This window comes from Tympanuchus pallidicinctus, unplaced genomic scaffold (assembly GCF_026119805.1).
Source record: "Tympanuchus pallidicinctus isolate F22 unplaced genomic scaffold, pur_lepc_1.0 scaffold36, whole genome shotgun sequence".
Taxonomy (NCBI): Eukaryota; Metazoa; Chordata; class Aves; order Galliformes; family Phasianidae; genus Tympanuchus; species Tympanuchus pallidicinctus.
The window spans coordinates 127,572-149,475 of NW_026294754.1; the positions used below are offsets into that span (position 1 = coordinate 127,572).

General features: G+C 46.4%; 1 pseudogene; it reads right to left on the reverse strand.

Annotated features, from left to right (window-relative positions):
- Positions 1-169: 169 nt before the first annotated feature.
- LOC128088667 (ras GTPase-activating-like protein IQGAP1) lies at positions 170-20,777 on the reverse strand (annotated as a pseudogene).
- Between the last annotated feature and the right edge of the window lie 1,127 nt (positions 20,778-21,904).

A 21,904-nucleotide genomic window follows, 5' to 3' on the forward strand; every position in this document is an offset into this window, starting at 1 on the left:
AGCTGGTCACAGCACCACACACAGCATCCTCCTGAGGGCGGAGCTGCAGGGGAAGGGAAAAAACCCACACGGGACCAGTGTCCCATCAACGCTGGGTGAGGCTGTGTTACCAAACATGGTGCGACACAGTGCTGGTCAACCACGTGGGGGGACAAAGCGTGGCACGTACCTGGCAGGAGATCAGAACAAGGTAGACAATTCCTTGAACTCGCAGCTGTTTCTTGTCACTTTGCTCTGTGCTTCCACGAGCGAAAGCTGCACCAAGGGAGCGGATAGAGGAGAGAGAAGGAACAGGTCTGTGAGCTTGCACAATGGAGCAAAGATGACAAGGGAAAAGCCACGGGACAAATGCCATCTTTGCGGATCGCTTGGGAATGCAGGTACTGGCTGAAAGTTACGTCTGATGGACAAGAGTAAGCAGTACGAGCTGCTAGGAGCTCCACCAGCCAGCAGTTTTCAACAGCTCTCTGCCCACCCGTCCATCCCACGCTGTCTCAGCTTACCTACAAGATGCTGCACAAGACACAAGGGTTGAAAAGGAAGGCACTCAGTCGCTGCACAAGGGCAACAAGCGAGCTACTCACGCAGAGCTCAAGCGCTCCAATGAAGGGACGCAGCACGCACTGCTCCTCCCCTCATTCCAGCCTCTTGTGACATCACTAAGGGCCACCAGGCTGCTCCGCCATGACGACAGGGTGGGGAGGCAAGACCATGTCACAGGACCAGAAGATTCCAACACCGCACCCAACATTCTAGAATCAGTGGGCCCTTGGAATTCTACCTCAGCCCAATCCTGCACAAGCTGCCATGCGGTTGTCATGACCACAGCGCAGGACCCAGCGCTTGCTCCTGTGCAGCCTCGTACGGCTGGCCTCAGGCCGTCCCTCTGCAGGGCCTTCCTGCCCTCGGGCAGATGGACGTTGCTTCCCAACAGCGTACCTCGCAGCGCAGGGCCTATGTACAATCCACACTGCAGTCCTATAGATCTGTATCAAGCTATCTATACCCAGACACACAGTCACCACTACCATCTTCTTTCTGAGTCTTGAGGTACGCCATTCAGCGGTTTCATTGCCATCAAACAACCCCACTGACGGCACACTGCTGACACAACGTCCTTGCAAACACAGCAGCAACTCCTGGCACCGACAGCTCCGGGTACAACAAGCACAGGGCTCTGGGTTGCTTTGGATGCAGTTGCAGCATGGATCTGAGGGCTTTGTGGAAGGGGATATATTGCAAATGGCACCGACGTTTTCAGACCATTTCTCTTTCGGCATGGTCCCAGCACCTGGCATGCTGATCATCATCCTGAATATACATTTTGTCAAAGTTCTACAACTAATGAAATAGTTCCTTACCAAACGCAATCTGATCACTCTTCTGGCCATATTTTGTTCCAGCTACCGCTTCCTGCGGGTGGCACCAATAGCGCTGCATCACCTATAGCTCTCTGCTCTTACAGTTCTCATGCTGTCTGGGCAGTCCTCGTGGCCTCACAACTCTCTCATGCCACACGTGCCACATTCTGAGGCACAGAAGATATATCGCACTACTTCAAAACGCCTTTTTTTTTTTTTAAATACAATGATACTAGGGATAATCATCTGGAGCTAGAGCATTATAAAAAAATTCCCTTTAGTTCAACCATAAGTCTGCCCCATGGACTCCAGAAGAGCTCTAAGAACATGCAGCCTGGACATGGATGGCAGCTACCATAACAGTAAGCAATGAAAAATGAGGTGGTGAGCCATGCTGTGTCATTGCATCTGCGGGCAGGGATTCTCCTTGGACTGAGCAGAGTGCAGATGTCGCCTGAGAAAAGAGCTTAGGATCATTCAGGAAAAGCAAATGAGTTGAGTAATTAATTGAAGAAACTCACGTTCTAAAGGTACTTAGAAGGAGAGAGTATTTCCCAACAGAATGGGTTTAACTGTCTATTCCCTGTTTTGCTAGACAGGTCTACTCTATGGATGCTTAGACTGACCTGAGAGGGCATGCTTCAGCACACCCCACAATTTCCAGTTTCCACATCGTCCAGGCAGCGCAAGTGCGGTGTACGTCTCCCTTGGCACAGACATCAAGCTTTTCTTCCTGTGCAATCAACTAATTATGACGGGGGAAGGGGACAGTACAGGCCTCACAAGAGAAGAGCCTGGCGGAACGATTTTAGAGCTGGGAGTCAGGCAAATGACTCGGCTCAAGTGCACCTATACCAATGCACGCAGCATGAGCAACAAGCAGGAGGAACTGGAAGCCATTGTGCACCAGGCTAACTACGATCTAGCTGCTGTTACTGAAACATGGTGGGACTGCTCCCATGACTGGAGCGTTGAGATTGATGGCTATAAGCTCTGCAGAAGGGATAGACAAGGAAGGAAGCCAGAATATTCATCAATACTGAATTGATCCTGCAATTCAGGAACCTCACAAGCAACCTGAAATAAGCGTCTAAAAAAAAAAAAAAAAAAAAAAGAAAAGAAAAAGGAGAAAAAGGTAATCAGCATACCAGCAGCTGTTCTTCTTCAAACCATGGTTCCCAAGCATACTGCAATTGGACAAGCTATAGCTTATCACATCAAAAGCCATCTAGAAGATTCAGTTATTGGTACTGGCCATGTCGGCATTCGCTCACTGTAAGCATCTGCAGGACAAGTCCATGGACCGAATGACCTTGTGCACCCATCCTTCTGTCTCAGCTGCAAGAATAATCCTCACTCCCAGCCATTTCCAGTTTTCTTTCTTACAAAAGATGAAAGATATAAAGAAGCTCTTCATTCAAAAGTTACTTGATTATACAAACAACTAAATTCCAGCCTGCTTTAATCCAAAGTGCCATCTAGTTTGCATACAGGGAACTAGGGTGCATATAGGAAAGAACGCACGCACACTCTAGTTTTCAATGGCCAGAATATCATAATAAACACAAAGAAAAACAGCCTTTACTCTGGAGGCTTGTATGGCAAAGCCAATTGTTTGGACCAGCTCATTAATATACTATATCTAGTTTGTCAATTCCAGCTACGTATTTTATATGTCATTATGATCAATGATTGTGGAAGCCCAAAGGGCAATCTCTCATTTTCAACAGACCTCCTTTTTGACTGAGATGGAATTTATTACATTTAAAATTCATCACTCCTCTTTGTTTGCAACACTGTCCTCTGACAAACTCCTCAACACAATCAGCTCAAGTCTTCTACCTGAATTTCTGGGATGACTGTGACAAGTATTCCTTCACGATGCTCAGATGTGCACCGTCTCCCATGAGCATCTTGCTGGACGCAGCATGCTGCAGCATCTTTGCAACAAACCAAGGTTTCTTCGTTGATCTGCAGTCAGCTGCCCTCCAGCTGAAAGATCCATTAGGTCAAATGCATCCGGTGCCACCATGGCCGGATTCACGTAGCCGTGATAGAGTAAGTTGCCAACAATCTAGGACAAGTTGAGGAGAGAAAAAAACACGTGGAAAACCAATGGCACAGACCTCCACTGACTTTTACTGACACTACTCCGAGTGAGTTCTGACCAATTACTTTCCTGTGAGCTGTGGGCCCCGTTCCAGATGCAGGGTCTACTGCGCTGCCATTAATAAGCACATGCTGTCCCAAAGAATCTTAGTTTCACACTGCAACATAGATACATACACTAAATAAATGCACAACGGTGCATTTAATCCAGAAGTAAGAAACTCAGAAGTGCCGAAGATGAGCGGTATTTGACATTTCAAAAGAAGTCCAATTCACCAGCTAAGTGAGCAGCAATGAACGCCGAGGCCCCAAAGATAAAGACAGCCCGTTATCCACGTGCTCATCCATCTACTTCTAACCCGTATTGGACATTTGCCTGCAGTAATTCCCACAACAAAAAGGCATTGGCCCAGCACGCTGACATGCAGCAAAAGTTCCCACGCCACATGCTTCAGTATTTCCTGGAGTTTCACATCAATCTGCGCAGAGCCAAGTCACAGAATCTGGGCTTCTCCTGCTTCACGTGCCATTTGAATGCACAGAAGAGATCAGAGGTGTGAAGAAATGGCAAAAACAGAAAGAAGAAGCTTCGCCATTGCTAAGCTGCCCCAGAAATTAACTGCTTTCAGAGAGGTCATGGTTTTGACAGCGGTTTCAGCTCTTGCTCTACTATCCCAGGTGACGGCACATGGTCACAACAGACAAAACTGTTCACTACCAGTCATAAGAAACACATTTGTGAGAGAAATCATATTGATAATAGTAAAACATGTAGTAGGAAGACAAGAACAGTACACTGTAGGAGTAGTTTTAGGCCCTAATGCATCTACAGGCAGTCACCGCACACAGCTGCAGTTCAGAGTGCGGCATGGGCCGTGACATTGTTTCCACAAGGATTAATAAAAACTGCAGCTTTCCACCTACATTTACAGATGGAAAAAATGAATTCACCTGCACAGAAAGAATCGATGCCTCAGAACGGGAAAGCACGGAACCAGAAGAGAGAAGAAAACGGCATTCAGATTGGGAATTACTTCGTAATGAAGCAGAGACAGAAAAGCTTAAAGAGACTGTGGCAAGTAATGTCAAAGCCACTCTTTGTTTTATTAAGAAGAAGAGCACTCACAGACAGAAAGACCTTCAAAATAACAAACGCCAGGACAATCCCAATGAAAGCCACAATGCTGTGCTCATTTGGAAGCATTTACTACTAACATCCTTTTCGTTCTCCAAAGTACGGAAATGTACAACACAAAACTGCCCACACCTCATGAAAAATGACACCATATACTTTGTTGCAGCTACTGTAATGCCCTAGAATATTGTAAGGGAAGTGAGAAGAGTAGAATTCTGCACACGGGCCTTTTCAACTTGGCACACTGTCTCTTTAAAAAAAGAGCAACTGACTCAGATAACACCAGCAAAACCAAGGTGCACCATTCAGCAGCAAGAGCATCCCAAAGCCAAGAAACCTAGGGGGCACAATGCCCAAGATATTAAAAGCAAAAGGAAAAGCAATAGGGTGACTTCTTCTGAACGCTGTATTATGTCTCCTTTGACAAACATGTATCCAGCAATCCAAAGCACAGGGCAAAGTACTTTATACCCATAACAACAAATAGCCTGTCTACTTAAACTGCAGCTTTGAAACTTCTCTGCACACGTACAGCCAACAAACAACACTGAGATGCATCTGCTGCAGTCAGCGTGGCAGACAATGATTCACAGAGCTGCTCAGCTCCTTACCTTCAGAAGCTCATCCTCGCCAGCATCAGGAAACTTGTCATGCCGGGAGTCTTTCAGTACCTTGGCGATGAAACGCATCCCGTAACTTCAAAGGAAATAAAAGGCAAGTGAGAATTCCTCACGGATGAACCCACTATTAACTGCTGCAGGATAACGCGGTGACACACCAGACTTACGGGATTTGGTCAGCTGAACAACGATGGCAGACAGGAACTTGTCTGTCACTGCCTTCACATCTCGGATTGAGGCATCCAGGTGCGTCCTCACCTCACCGTGATTAAGAGCTTGTTCAGGTGTAACATCGTACGGCAACTTGCTATTTGGAAAAGTCAGATGTGAAGGTGAGCACTCCTCAGCCTAATATACTTTTGTCAGTGCCAGGCAGAATTTTTGGCTTGACACACAAACAGATCCACGCTCACCTGGCTGCAAAGAGCTGCACGCTTTCACTTTCATTACAATGCTAGCACTGAAAGAGCAAAGGACTTCTCACGTCCTCTGCTGTCCCTGCAGCAGTCGCTGGGAGAACAGGCCCAGCTAACTCTGAACTGTATCTTTCTGTACCACATGCAGACACGCTCTCTAGAGTCAAGAAGGTCACCTGCGATACGCAGTAGTACCTCAGGTCGCAAATAAATCAGTGAAAACACAAGCTGCACATTGCAGTGTTAAGATAGTAACTCACGCAGCGTGCTGCGCTGGGACAGTTGTCTTTTACTTCATAGCATTGCTTTTCCACCACTTCCCTTGAAGTGCCTTAAAAACAAAACAAATACAACCAACAACAGAATCCTCAAAATCTGGTCAACATCAAGCACTGGAAGAAACACAGAACTCTGACTGGGGACGGATGGGAGCCCATCAAGACTTTATAGACACAGATTAAAGGGAGGACAGGGACAGATGACGTAGCGGGGGATCTACAGGCCAACCAACCAGGATGACCACGTGGATGAAACCTTCTCATGGGCAGACAGGAACAGCTGCATGCTGTGATTCTATGAACACGGCCTGTGTTGAGAAGGAGCACAATGCTCATCTCGTTCCAACCCCCCGCTGCGTGCAGGTTCACCAACCAGCAGCCCAGGCTGCCCAGAGCCACATCCAGCCAGGCCTTGAATGCCTCCAGGGATGGGGCATCCACAGCCTCCTTGGGCAGCCTGCCCGAGTTGTGGGCAGAGATTGGCTTGGTAGAGTAAGAGCTACGGTATCTGTATCTATGAGTTAACACAGAAGAAATGCTTTGGGGCTTTTTTTGGCCTATCTCTTCATGAGATTCACTTCTAATAGGCTCAACACCCCTGTCACAAGATGATCTACTGCGTCCAGTTCTGGGCTCCCCAGTACAAATAAGACAGGGATCTCTTGGAAAGAGTCCAGCGGAGGGCCACGAAGATGGTGAAGGGCCTGGAGCATCTCTGCTATGAGGAAAGGCTGAGTGAACTGGGTCTGTTCAGCCTTGAGAAAAGAAGACTGAGAGGGGACCTGATCCAGGTCTATAAATATCTAAGGTGTGGGGGGCAGAATGGTGAGGCCAGACTGTTTTCAGTGGTGAGTGGAGACAGGACAAGGGGAAACGGCTGGAAACTGCAGCATAGGAAGTTCCGCACAAACATGCGCAAGAACTTCTTTACAGTGAGGGTGACGGAGCACTGGAACAGGCTGCCCAGGGAGGTGGTGGAGTCTCCTTCTCTGCAGATGTTCAAGACCTGCCTGGATGCCTACCTGTGCGACCTGGTGTAGGGAACCTGCTTTGGCAGGGGGGTTGGACTCGATGAGCTCTGGAGGTCCCTTAAAACCCCTACAATTCTGTGATTCTGTGATCTTTATACCTTTCAGAAGAAAGCCATCTCGAGCTGATGGAAAAAAGCTGGTAGCAATTGGACAGATGCATGCAATGAATACAGGGATGGTTCGGAACGATTAACAGAGCAATGCAAAGCAGCTGAGCAACTTTCAGAAAAAAACAGTAGCAACAGCTTCCATACCCGGCCTCACCATTCTGAGATCCCATCTGGTTCACCCAGCACTTGTAAATATCCACTGGATCCGTTCTGACGTTGAGCGATTCGTCCTCAATTATTTCCTTCACAACTGGGGCCAAGATCTGCCTCAGTGCGTTCTGACCACGGGCACCACGGTTGAAAGAGCGCATCTCAAAAATACAGAGGAAACAAAGGGAGTTCTACACAGGCACAACTATTTCCTTTCAGTATTTCAACAAGTAAGCAATCAGCAACAAAAGCCATTCACAGCATGCCGCTATGGGAAATCCAGCAGCAGAGAATAAAGCATAGACATGCACTTTCCTGAACTACTACTCCAAGAAAAGATAATAATAATTAAACAAACCTTTTAGGCGTTACCTGTTGGAGGGCACATACCATCCTCACACTTAAAAACATCAAAAAAGGCATGACTGCCTCCAACATTACATGTATTTGCTATTCCTAGCAAGTTGTGAAGCTCCGTATCAGCCAGAAGTCATAAACACCAAACTCCTAAGTGGCAATCAACTCAATTATGCCGACAGACAGCCAGAATCCTTAAGCCTGACAGCCAGGAAAAAACCCAAACCAGACAGCATCTGATTTTCAGCCTCCTCATCAGTTTTGGAAAACAGTGACCTTCGCGTCAGCTTCACTCTGGCCTGTAAAGCCCAAGCTCGCAGTCTGTGCCAAGTCCTTCTTACTAGACAGCAGAGAACTTAGATGGGAATGAATCTTAGGAAAGCACTGCAGTAGATCAAAAACAGTGCCTCCCTGAGCAAGAAAGCACTGGCTAAAGAAAAATGGCTTTAATCCTAAAGAACAAAGGTAATTCCTCCTCCTTCCAGGTTACAGAAAGGACTGACGTGAAACAGCATGAGCAGAAGGCAGGGACAGGTCAGCATTATCAGCTAATGAGCACGGGACATCACACAACAACAGCTGCAATTTTAGCAGCGGCCCAAACTCAGGCAACAGCAAGGCTGTGTCCTATGCTACAACGTACTTGATCTCTTCCTGCAATGCTGTTTGCAACAGCCGCAACAGCAGAGATTCCTCTCTCTGACTGGATGCGTAGTTATGCAGCGTGAAGATGGCTGAATCCATGAACTCTGTGGGTTTGTTTTGAGGCATCTGCAAAAGCAGCTTGGCCAAGTACGTTGGAGTAGTCTAAAACAAGAAGAAAAAGTACTTAGTGCACGTGTATAATCAATGACTATTAAGATGTTGTCATTATGAAATAAACAAGAGAGTTTGACAAAGCAGACTAAGCTAACAAAAGGAGAATAAATAGAAGGCTTACCCCTATCCTGGGCTCACTTACAAAACTCCAGCAGAGCAGATCTCCAGACGAGATCCTTCCCCACTGGCAGCCAGCTCTTAAACAGGTCTAGGAGGGCTGTAGCCTGGCTGCACCCCTTCCAGCAGCACAGCTGCATTGCCTTCACCTGTGCTCCTCTGCCTGACTCACTGCTCGCCTCAGGTGATCAATCAGAGGTTCAGGCCATGACTCAGCAGTTCCCATACAGCACGTGTCCACAAAAGCCAACACCACAAAGACAGACAGCGCCTCAACACTGCAGTGCAGAAGCACAGACTGTTCCAATACACGTAAGCATCTATGACAAGAGCAGTGAATGAAAAGCTGCATACCTCAAGTAGAAAAGATGCTGATAGGCTTCCAGCTTTTCCCTCTCCTCTTTGCTCCAAGCTTGCAAACCTCCCTTTTGCTCGTTCAGCGTCATCACGTCACAGAGCTGTTCCTTGTTCTCCTTGCTAAGATTTTTGCTATGAGAAACAACATCCTGCAAAGAACACAGAGGGACAGATTCCACATTTAAATAACACGCAATATGGGAAAAAGCTGCACGATAGCACTTCCTTTTGGGTGGATAAGGCAGTCAAGGTACATCAGGAGATCATGAAGTGAAACATTATCTGTTGTAGCAGCGATTTCTGTCTTGTCCCCACATTCCAGAATTGGGTGAGAACCTACAAGGACTAATTGCTTTGAGCAGGGACTACTGTCACAGCTGGTAGCGTTCTGAAGATGCTTGAAAATGCCTTTCTTTCTCAACTGTGCTTGAAGCCCCAAGCCCTGTTTCCATTTTGCTGACTCCCTGCCTCCACTGCTCTGATAACTATGATACTTTTTGCTGCCAGCATCAGCCCAAGAGCTGGAGCCTCCTTTGGAACTGAACTTCACTGCTGCCATGGTTCAGATTTTACACAAGGTCAAGCCTAGCGCCACGCTATTCAGGACCAAAGGAAAAGGTGACTGTAACTTCAGCTTGAGTTAAAAAAAGGCACCGCTGTATCAGCAACGTTGTTCTTGTGTGCAATCAATCGTCAGCAAAGTGACAGAGGGGGCTTCCATCAGCCAACCAACACCAAGCAGTCTGAGCACATTTCCTGCTCCAAAATCACCTCCCCCTTCTGATACAGCACACAAAACGTGAGAAGAAATTAAGGTGTGCAAGTCCATGACTCACGTAACCACAAGTGAACAGACAAACAGTTCTCAGAGCCTTCAAGCATACCATCTATTGCTTTCCCTTGGTCCCGAGTGGGTTTTTTTCTGGTGCTTTGTTTTTAAAACACTTGAAGCCTTGATGTTTCTGCTGCAGTTCTCTTTCTAGGGATACATAGTAATAAGTGGAACAGTTAGGAACTTACTGGGAGGAAAACCTGTAACTCTGGGGGAAATACTTCCCACTGCATCTGAGTAAGTGAGATCCAGGCTCAGAAGGTCCTCATGCTAACTGCCATTGGCCTCAATTCACTCTGCTCGTCTCCCAGCACTGCATTTCCTACCTGCAGTGTCATTCTGTTCTTCACTAGCAGTCCAATCTTGAGGTCCATGAGATTGAGGTCATTTTCAAGCTGTTGATTAGATCGGATCAAGGTCACAGCTTCCTCACACAGTTTCATTAGCTCCAGCTCCTCCTGAAAATCTGGGTCCGATCGAGCAAGTGAACCAATTTCCCAACCACAGCCGTAGGTGGGTTTTCAGCATTAACTAAAAACAAGAGACAAAACAGCAGAGGACAGGAAACAAATTAATGCATGTGTTACCTCTGTGCAGACAGCATGTCAAGCAGCAGCCAGTCCAGGGTCAAATTAACACCAATGGGCTTGAATAACTCCTGACAGCATCCGGAACTTCTGGCATGGAATAAATCACGACAGAAGTCAACGCTATAGGATGAAGTCAGTATCAGCTTAGGGGAGTCCACCTTGCTGAACTTACCCCAAAGATCAGCGCTCCTATTTCCCAGCAGCAAAAGTACTACCGTGAACCAACTTTGCACAGAATCACAGAATGTCAGGAATTGGAAGGGACCTCCAAAGATCACCTCGTCCAATCCCCCTGCTGGGGCAGGATCACCTAGATTAGGGCACACAGGAACATGTCCAGGTAGCTGCTGAATGTCTCCACAGGAGATCCCACAACCTCTTTGGGCAGCCCATCCCAGTGTTCTGTTACCCTTGCCGTGAAGAAGTTGTTCCTCTTATTTATGTGGGACCCCCTGTGCTCCAGCTTGCACACATTGCCCCTTGTCCTATCACTGGATGTCACTGAGAAGAGCTTGCCTTCATCCTCCTCACGCTCACTATTCACACATTTATAAACATCAACGAGGTCACCCCTCAGTCTCCTCCAAGCTAAAGAGACCCAGCTTTCTCAGCCTTTCCTCACAGGGAGATGCTCCACTCATCAGGGCAGAGTAGAGGGGAAAGAGCACCTCTCCACCTCCTATCCGTACTCTTCCTCATACACCCCACGATGCCCTCTTGGCCACGAGAGCACAGTGCTGGCTCATGCTCCTCCTACCGCCCACCAGGATCCCCTGATCCCTTTCTCCTACGCTGCTCTCCAACAGCTCAGCCCCCAACCTATACTGGTACTCAGGTTGCTCTTGCCCAGATGCAAGACTCCACACCTGCCCTTGTTCTTTCTCATTCCGTTTCTCCCCACCCAACTCTCCAGGTCTCGCTGGAAGGCAGCACAGCCTTTTGCTGTGTCAGCCACTCTGCCCAGTTTTGTGTCATCAGCAAACTTGCTGACAGCACATTCCACTCCCTCAGTCAGAGGGAATTCTTCCTTCAGACACCTACCTACCTACCTATCTACTCTTTGCACCACTTCACCCCAACTGATTTTCATAGCTCTCTTCCTGTTGCAGATCTCACTAACAGTATTTTTCTGCAAATAGAGATTCAAAGCATATTAGCTTTATTCTTTTGGCCACACTTACTGAGGGTTTTGTAGTCTTCTCCTGCTTTGTTTCCTCGGATAAAAGCTTGAGTTTTTATAACGTCATTTATCTAGATTGGAAAAAAAAACCCACTTAAGTGGAAAAGCCACTTAAACTTGTTAAGGGCAGAGTAAAAAAAAAAAAAAGTGTCAGATACTGAATTCATTTCACAATCTCTTACGTTGTCTCTGAAATATTGCAGGTGATCTCTGTAACGCCTTCTGCCTTGATACATCCTGGCCAGTGACTGAATCTACAGGAAAGAATCCCAAAGCAGGTCAGATAAAAGTCTTCTCCACAAATATTGCTACCAAAAATGTTGAAGAAAAAAAAAAAAAAAAAAAAAACAAAACAAAACCATAGCATTTGCTACCTTCACTTCTTGGTCCTTGTGTGCTCGTCAGTAATCCGAACGGATTTGATATGCCTTCCTCTGTTTATAGCCACGCCACTGGGACTGAAAACACACACAAGAAAAAAGGCGACTTTTCAAAGTGAAGAGCAGTAATTTACTATTCGATGCTTCTTTCTGCTGCTCAGTTTCCACTTCCCTTTGGCTGAATAAAATGTAACACAGACATGCTCATCTTACAAGACATGCCGTAAGAGATATGCAGTGCAATAGCCTTAACTATTTCTTCCACCACCAGCTGTCGTTGTGAGGGACTTAGCAGCACCCCCAACAAGGACAAAACACAGCTAGAGAACAAATGACTAAAACTAAACAACCAAAAGCACCATCCATTGCACAATTCTCAATGCCATCTTCAATTCTCCAAACCCACGGACTAATGGGAAGAGGGAGAGAAGTAATTTATACATAGTGATTCCCAGGGAGAAGATAATGAAGATAATTGTGCATGGCAACTGCTTGACTTGAACAAAACCAGTCAGTAAGCGTGCGTGTGGAGAGCAACTGACAAGTACAAGCTTCAAACAGAATTAGGGGATTTCATACCTGCATGCAAGTGATGGCTGGAACTTGCTTCTTCAAAAACCTCATTCTGGAGTTGAATTCCTGACAGACAAGACAGCCTCGACAACGTGCCTGAAGCTTCACCAGCAGGTTCTCTTTGGCCAGCCACAACTGCTCTCGCTCGTATGCTGCCGTGACTCCAGATACAGTGCTCTAGATTAGTGTTATGGTAGGAAGAAGAGCCAGGAAGAGAAAAGGGAGATGCAAAAATGACATGTTACACAGCGGCTTCTGTATTCTGCTCAAGAGAAACTTACAAGTTGCTTTTCGGTGAGCAGCAACACCACCGTCTTGTTCTGGTGATCAAGGTGTGCACATTCTCCACAATAGGACAAAGAGGTGCTGACGTGCAAAGTAGACAACGAACAGGGAAATAAGATACAAAGCTTGCTAACATCACTACTGAGGTGAAACATTACATCTCAAAGTTGCAATAAGGCCTGAAATAGGGGCAACTTCAATTTCAGAGGAAAAGAGCACGTACTTTACCTGCATCTCCTCCCGTGACAGCTGTGTGTCATTCTGCACAAATTCTGTCGGCTCATCCCATCCTCCCTCTCTGGTCCTCACGTTATGATAATGATGACAGCCTCCTCTCACCCAGTGTTTCACCCGTTCACTGCCACTGCCTCCTGAAAGCAGAAATGCTGCTATGTTGAAAGCAAACACCTATCTATCTTCCTCACATACAAATACTACAGGAAGGAAATGCATGGAGAGGGCCCTTCCTCCAAGCAATAGAAGGAACGCCGCAGATTCCAATGAACCACCGCAAGAACTACCTAAGCACAATATATTCTACAAGTGGGGAATATTTCACTGCTACCTTTTTCATTTCCTTCCTACCTTTTTTTTCTTTCCCTTAACAAAGACTTCAGTTTACAAGGCAGCCTCAATTTCCTATAACATGAGATTCTAACAAGATACTGTCATGGTTCTATGTTTGTTTGTTTGTTTGTTTTATTTTGGGTTTCAGTATTCCACATCAAAACATCATGTAGTGTACGGGGCATTGAAGTGTCACTGCCCCAATCCCAGCTACCTATCCCTGTACATTACAGCAGTCACGGGATCTGGCCCTTCCGGGTGGGGGGGGACGCTCTCTTGCTGCTTGGCAGTGGGTGCTGGAGGGTGTTTTCCTAGCCGTTCCAAGCTTTTCAGGTTTGAATCGGTCCCGGGAACTCTCTCTCTCTCATCTTGTCTGATTTATTAATCTAAATTTCAATTAAATTGTATATATTGTGTTATCTTGTATTCCAATATTATAGTAAAATAAGTTTTCCTCCATAGATTGTTGCCGCTGCTCTTTTCCTCCCTTCCTTCCTTCCCATTTTTGTGGGACTGGGGTGGGGGGGGGAGGGCAGAGGCCTGCCGCCCCTGTCACGAACATAGATTGATCTGGTCAACTCCGTGACAGATTTTGGCGCCCAACGTGGGGCTCGAGCTGCTTTTTAGCTTTTAGAACGAATCTCATTTTCTCTCTGCTCTTAGAGAGCTTCGTTAGGGAGCATTATCAGTAGTTCAAGTGTCTGTGCTGAAAAACCTGACCTTGAAAGATTAGGCGTACTGTCAGTGTTCTGGGATATTTGTAAACTTTGAGTACTACTTAGTCTGGGTAGTGCCTTTTTTTTCTTTTTTTTTTCCCTCCTCTTGTTAGCTTCAGTTCATTAACCCCTTTTTAGCAAGCACCACTAATGAACCCACTTGTTATCCTGGGGGTGCTGGGTAAAGGATTTAAAGCAATGGTGTTACTCACAACCTACTGGCCAATAGTCCATCTCACACTTACGTGTTTTGGAATTGTATCCGTATATAACTACCTAAGGGCACTGATGGAGACACCTATGTTTTATCTACTTGCAATGTGGTATGATTTGAATTTTGACATTTACATCCCAGAAGGAATGGCTAATTTCACAAACAGCTACATCCCAAATGGAATAGCTAATTTTACAAACAACACAATGTTCAGACCAGTTTCTGGGTTTTCTTCTCGGTTTATCAAACGTTTTTCGAATCTTGAATTAATACTCATGTTGGTGAGTGTGTCATCAATACTCATGTTGGTGTGCATGTTGTTAATTCTCCTGAGTGTACTCCAACGCATTCGTGATAAGGAGTCTCCTCCAAAACTAGAGAATGATGACTGGCAGGGAATATGGAGAGGTTTAAGAAAGGTCTTAGAAGCATGGGGACCCGCAGTGTCATGGGATTTTACTCTTGAACACCTGTGGGATCCTGAGAAACTAAGCCAGTATTTGAGTCAGGGACTATGCGGCTTACATAAATCTAAGGAGGTACAACTTATTTGGGGTTTGGCTTGTGCTTACCGTGCCCTATATAATACCATTTTGGAGAGAGAGAGTTTCCGAGCTGAGGTTCAAGCCAAAGGGGAAAATCCCCAAGTTAAATCTAATCGATCACAGGAGACACCAGTAACAATACCAGTTGCTCCTGTGGAGGGCAAGAAATGGAAAAGAGTGTCTTCACGTCTTGAACGAAAAAGAGAAGAGGAGGAGGAGGAGATGGAGGAAGATCCAGGCGAGGGGCCCTCCTCAGAACCACCACCATCACGAAAGGCAAAAGGGAAAACTAAGAGACATGCAGAAGAGAGTGATGAAGAGGAAATCTCTATTACTACTCGCCGGCCTCTGAAGATGACTGAAATCCAAGGTTCAAGAAAGGAGTTTACACGGCACCCGAATGAAAGTATTGTTTCCTGGTTGGTTCGCTGTTGGGACAGTGGGGCCCATAGCTTGTCTCTGGATGGTAATGAAGCTCGCCAACTAGGTGCCATTGCCAGAGATCCAGCTATCGATAGAGGAATTAGTCGGTGTTCAGATGAGGCTGCCTCCCTCTGGGAACGAGTGTTAATAGCTGTGAAGGAAAAATATCCCTTCAAAAACGGTTTGAAGATTGCGATGAAAAAATGGGATACAGTTGAAAAGGGTATCCAGTATCTAAGAGAAATAGGCGTGGTGGAAATGTTGTATGACCCTAACTTTGTTCCTAACCATCCACGCCAAGACCGCGACCCTGAAAAAGTGAGGACGACACCTGAGATATGGCAGAAACTCGTAACAACAGCACCGGACAAATATGCCTCTACACTGATGTCAGCGTGTGACAGATACCAAGAACAACAGAGAACGCCCTTAATTTATGAATTAATTCTTACGCTCCAAAACTATCAACAGTTGCTATCCCCCATTCATGCTGCTGTAGCCGCCATCTCAAAAGTGACGGACCAACTGAATGAAACGCGGCAGCAAATGTCTCAACTGATTAACTGTGACAAACCTGTAACAGTATCAGAGACGCTTGATGAAGATCAGGATAATCAAAAGAGTCTAATGAAGGAGATGAAGGAGATGATGAAATTTATGCGAACCCACCTAACTAAAGACGATGAACCTTCCTTCTCACGTGCACCATCAAAGATCTCAGCTATTAGAAGCAAACGCTCTCCGGCTCAAGCAAGGGGTAATACACCGCGAATTGCCTTATGGTATTACCTACGTGACCATGGAGAAGACATGGGGAAGTGGCACGGTCAACCTAGTCCTGTACTACGAGCCCGGGTGAAAGAATTACAAAGCAGATCAACCACCAGTGCAGTTGCTCCAGTTACCACAGGTAATGAATAGAGGGGCCCTGCCCTCAGTCAGGGGGGGGAAAGGGATAATAGAGTATATTGGACTGTGTGGATTCGATGGCCTGGCACATCAGAACCACTGAAATATAAGGCACTGGTGGACACTGGTGCACAGTGCACTCTGATGCCCTCAAGTCACCAAGGGACAGAATCAATCCATATTTCTGGAGTGACCGGGGGCTCTCAAGAATTGACTTTGTTGGAGGCTGAGATAAGCCTCACTGGTAAGGACTGGCAAAAACATCCTATTGTGACAGGCCCAGGGGCTCCATGTATACTAGGTATTGATTATCTCAGAAGGGGGCATTTCAAGGATCCTAAGGGATATCGATGGGCCTTTGGAATAGCTGCTGTGGACACAGACAACATTAAGCAGCTGTCTGTTTTGCCTGGCCTGTCAGAAGATCCGTCTGTTGTGGGGCTGCTGCGAGTAAAAGAGCAACAGGTACCAATTGCTACAAAAGTGGTGCACAGGCGTCAGTACCGCACCAACAGGGATTCTTTACTCCCCATTCATAAGTTAATTCGTCAACTAGAGAGCCAGGGAGTGATCAGCAAAACTCACTCGCCTTTTAACAGCCCCATATGGCCAGTGCGTAAAGCCAGTGGAGAATGGAGGCTGACGGTGGACTACCGTGGCCTGAATGAAGTCACACCCCCACTGAGTGCTGCTGTGCCGGACATGTTAGAACTCCAGTATGAACTGGAGTCGAAGGCGGCCAAATGGTATGCCACCATTGACATTGCTAATGCCTTCTTTTCCATCCCTTTGGCCAAAGAATGTAAGCCACAGTTTGCTTTCACATGGAGGGGCATTCAGTATACCTGGAACCGTTTGCCCCAGGGGTGGAAACACAGCCCAACCATTTGCCATGGGTTGATCCAAACTGTATTGGAACAGGGCAGTGCTCCTGAGCACCTGCAGTACATTGATGACATCATTGTGTGGGGCGATACAGCAGAAGAAGTCTTTACAAAAGGAGAGCAAATGATCCAAATTCTTCTGAGTGCTGGTTTTGCTATTAAGCGAAGCAAAGTGAAAGGACCTGCCCAGGAGATTCAGTTCCTAGGCATAAAGTGGCAAGATGGCCGTCGTCACATCCCGACAGATGTGATCAACAAAATCACTGCCATGTCTCCACCCACTAGCAAAAGAGAGACACAATCTTTTCTGGGTGCAGTGGGCTTTTGGAGAATGCATGTTCCAAACTACAGCCTCATTGTAAGCCCCCTTTATTATGTGACGCGAATGAGAAATGAGTTTACATGGGGCCCTGAGCAGCAGCAGGCTTTTGAACAGATCAAACAGGAGATAGCCCGTGCCGTGGCCCTAGGGCCAGTACGGACGGGACAGGGTATAAAGAACATCCTCTATACCGCTGCTGGAGAGAACGGTCCCACTTGGAGTTTGTGGCAAAGAGCCTCAGGAGAGACTCGAGGCCGACCCCTGGGATTCTGGAGTCGGGCGTACAGAGGGTCTGAAGAGCACTACACTCCAACTGAGAAGGAGATCTTAGCTGTATATGAGGGGGTTCGGGCTGCTTCTGAAGTAGTTGGTACTGAAACACAGCTTCTTCTAGCACCTCGATTGCCAGTGCTGAACTGGATGTTTAAAGGAGAGGTTCCCTCCACCCATCATGCTACTGATGCCACTTGGAGTAAGTGGATTGCACTGATTACACAACGAGCACGGATGGGGAACCTCAGCCGTCCAGGAATCCTAGAGGTGATCATGGACTGGCCTGAAGGTAAAAAGTTTGGAACACCACCAGGAGAAGAGGTATCACGTGCTAAAGAAGCCCCACCATACAATGAACTACCAGAGAATGAAAAGAAATATGCCCTGTTCACAGATGGATCGTGTCGTATTGTGGGAAAGCATCGCAGATGGAAATCTGCTGTGTGGAGCCCCACACGACAAGTTGCAGAGGCCACTGAAGGGAAAGGAGAATCAAGCCAATTTGCAGAGGTAAAGGCTGTCCAACTGGCCTTAGATGTTGCTGAACGGGAGAGGTGGCCAATGCTTTATCTTTACACTGACTCATGGATGGTAGCGAATGCCTTATGGGGGTGGTTACAGCAGTGGGAGCAAGATAACTGGCAAAGAAGGAGTAAACCTATTTGGGCTGCTGACCTGTGGAAAGACATTGCTGCTCGAATAAAGAATATGGTTGTAAAGGTGCGCCATGTAGATGCTCATGTGCCCAAGAGCCGGGCTACTGAAGAACAGCAAAACAACCATCAGGTAGATCGAGCTGCCAGAATTGAGGTGGCTCAAATAGACCTGGACTGGCAGAACAAGGGTGAATTATTTCTGGCTCGGTGGGCCCATGAGACCTCAGGTCATCAAGGGAGAGATGCAACATACAAATGGGCTAGAGACCGAGGGGTGGACTTAACTATGGATGCCATTGCACAGGTTATTCATAACTGTGAAACATGTGTCATCATCAAACAAGCCAAGAGGATGAAACCTCTGTGGGAGGAAGGGCGATGGCAAAAGTATAAATATGGGGAGGCATGGCAGGTTGATTATATCACCTTGCCACGATCTCGCAATGGTAAGCATTATGTGCTTACTATGGTGGAGGCAACCACTGGGTGGCTCGAAACATATGCAGTACCCCATGCTACCGCCCGAAACACCATACTGGGTCTCGAGAATCAAGTCCTGTGGCGACATGGCACCCCAGAAAGGATTGAGTCAGATAATGGGACTCATTTCAAAAATTCTCTTGTAAATACTTGGGCCAAAGATCATGGCATCGAGTGGATTTACCATATTCCCTATCATGCACCAGCCTCTGGTAAAATTGAACGATACAATGGATTGTTAAAAACGATGCTAAAAGCACTGGGTGGCGGAACATTTAAGCACTGGGAGAAGCATTTGGCAGAAGCCACCTGGTTAGTCAATACCAGAGGATCTATCAATCGTGATGGTCCCAACCAATCCAGTTCCCTACATACCGTAGAGGGAGATAAAGTCCCTGTTGTACATGTAAAGAACATGTTAGGAAAGGCAGTTTGGGTTCTTCCAGCTTCAGGAAAGGGCAAACCTCTCCGTGGTACAGTTTTTGCCCAGGGACCAGGATGCACTTGGTGGGTAATGCAAAAGAATGGGGATGTCCAGTGTGTACCACAGGGAAACTTGATGCCAGGGGAGTGCAGTTACTAATTCTATGTGTATATACATATATATATATATAGTCGTGTGTGTGTAATGCATTGTAATCATTTTTTGTTTGTATATATGTATATATATTTTAAGCATGATGTAACGATGTAGAATAAGGGGTGGAATGTCATGGTTCTATGTTTGTTTGTTTGTTTGTTTTATTTTGGGTTTCAGTATTCCACATCAAAACATCATGTAGTGTACGGGGCATTGAAGTGTCACTGCCCCAATCCCAGCTACCTATCCCTGTACATTACAGCAGTCACGGGATCTGGCCCTTCCGGGTGGGGGGGGACGCTCTCTTGCTGCTTGGCAGTGGGTGCTGGAGGGTGTTTTCCTAGCCGTTCCAAGCTTTTCAGGTTTGAATCGGTCCCGGGAACTCTCTCTCTCTCATCTTGTCTGATTTATTAATCTAAATTTCAATTAAATTGTATATATTGTGTTATCTTGTATTCCAATATTATAGTAAAATAAGTTTTCCTCCATAGATTGTTGCCGCTGCTCTTTTCCTCCCTTCCTTCCTTCCCATTTTTGTGGGACTGGGGTGGGGGGGGGAGGGCAGAGGCCTGCCGCCCCTGTCACGAACATAGATTGATCTGGTCAACTCCGTGACAGATACCCAGAACGCAAGACTGCTCCTCACATTGCTCCCCCTCTGCTTTCCATTCTACTGGCAATCATCTTGAATTTACTGCACTAGCAGGTAGCTATTGGGGTTCACCTGTGGCCACTTTTCTCCTTTCGACTTCTGCCAACTCTCGCTGGTATGTCTCTGCACACTCTGCAGCGACTCCGTACAGCCCCACATCTGGTGAGCACAAGGCACTCAGGGTAGGGCTGGTATCTCCGTGACCGACTGCTTCATTCACGGCCAGAATGCCTAAGGAAACTTCAACAACAGGAGGAGGCAGGTTACCTGCGCAGTCAGGAGCTCAGTGGCTCACAACAAACTTCAGAGAGCAAGGCACTGTGCGAGTGTACGCAAATACCTTCCTGTATTTATGCATAAAAATACTGATTAAAAAAAGACAACTTGGTGTACAACAATCTTTTCAGTACAGTGTGCATCTGTGTATGGCACAGTGTCTGACAGCGCTTTTTTTTGTGCTCTTAGTCCTACCATGGTGCTGATTTATCAACAGTATTTCTCTACAACCTTTTCTCCATTCACTCAGCTGTACTCTGACAACAGCTGTAGTCCAGGCAGCTTCTTCTTGCAGAGCCCTGCTACAGCAGACAACTGACTCAAAAAGCACCTTTCCAGTGACTGCACCGTTCCTAGCAAGAATAGCAACCTGAACACAGAACAGGTTATCAACAAGAACAAGATGAGGAAAGAGCTAACCCAGGGCTACTCCAGAACTCTGTTGCAAACACAGTACAAAATCAACCACAGGTATCTCACCGAAGCAGTAAACACGAGATACAGTCATTTTCAGCACTGAGCAAATGTCTGTTCGCACACACAGAGGTAGAAGGGTATCTGAAGATCTTATTCAGGCTCAAAGAAACAGACTTTAATCCTACTTTTGACCAAATGTTCTTGGGCACAGTCCACCTGCCAACTGCACTGATTTGTGTTGTTATCTGCACTTAGTGCAAAAAAAAAAAAAAAAAAAAAAAAAAAAGAAAGTACTTTGAGAATTACTTCATAGAATTCAGGCAACAGTACAACACAAATGAAAGCTAAGATGCACCACAACTGTGCACATGAACATCCTCTATTGGGTTGACTACCCAACCACAGACAGACACAGTGATCTTGCTAATGTCAAACACTTGGACAGAGATTCAATAGGTATCTCTGCCTAGGATGTAACACAGTCACAAGCACAACTGAAATGACATCTCCTTCCAAAAAGATTTAAAGAATTGAAGTTTAAAGGCTGTGACATTCATTCTGGAAAGAAAAAACTTCTACACCTACCTGAAGCAAACACTTGTATTTTAATTTCCTTTGCATGTGTACATTTCTTGCTTGAGCCAAGGCACAGCTGTTTCATCCTGAGTGTCCTAAAGAGAATATGATGAGGAAAGCATTCGCAGCATGAGGAAAAGAGCGTCACTGGTTGTGCAAAACAAAACCACCACCTCTGAGCAATTGCAGTTTCAAGGGATACAGGAAGCACTTCAGTATCTTTCTAATCAATTTCAACACAAGGCCATAATGGACATTTGTTACTAGCAGAAGCAACTACAGCATTACCAGGCCAAAACTCTTCTCAGGACAAGGAACTCCCACCAAGAGTTCCAGCAGTGGTGTCACTCCAACAAACATCAAGGCATCCCAACGCCAAGCAATCTGCACTGCTCAGTCCTAAAGCTGTATCTGCCAATAGGACGTGCCTTTCCAAGGAGCCCAAAAAAGAAAATCACAGAACAATTTAAGATGGAAAGGGACCTCTGAGCTCAGCTGGTACAAACCCCTTGCTCCAGCAGGGACACCGAGAGCACATTATCCAGGACAGACCAGATCCAGATGGCTTCTGAACAACTGCAAAGAAAAGACTCCAGTCCCTCTCTGGTCGACCTCCGCTACTGCTCAGTTACCTCCACTGCAAAGTGCTGCCTGACGTTTAGATGGAACCTCTCGAACCCCAGTTTGTACTCAATGCCTCTTGTCCTCAACTGC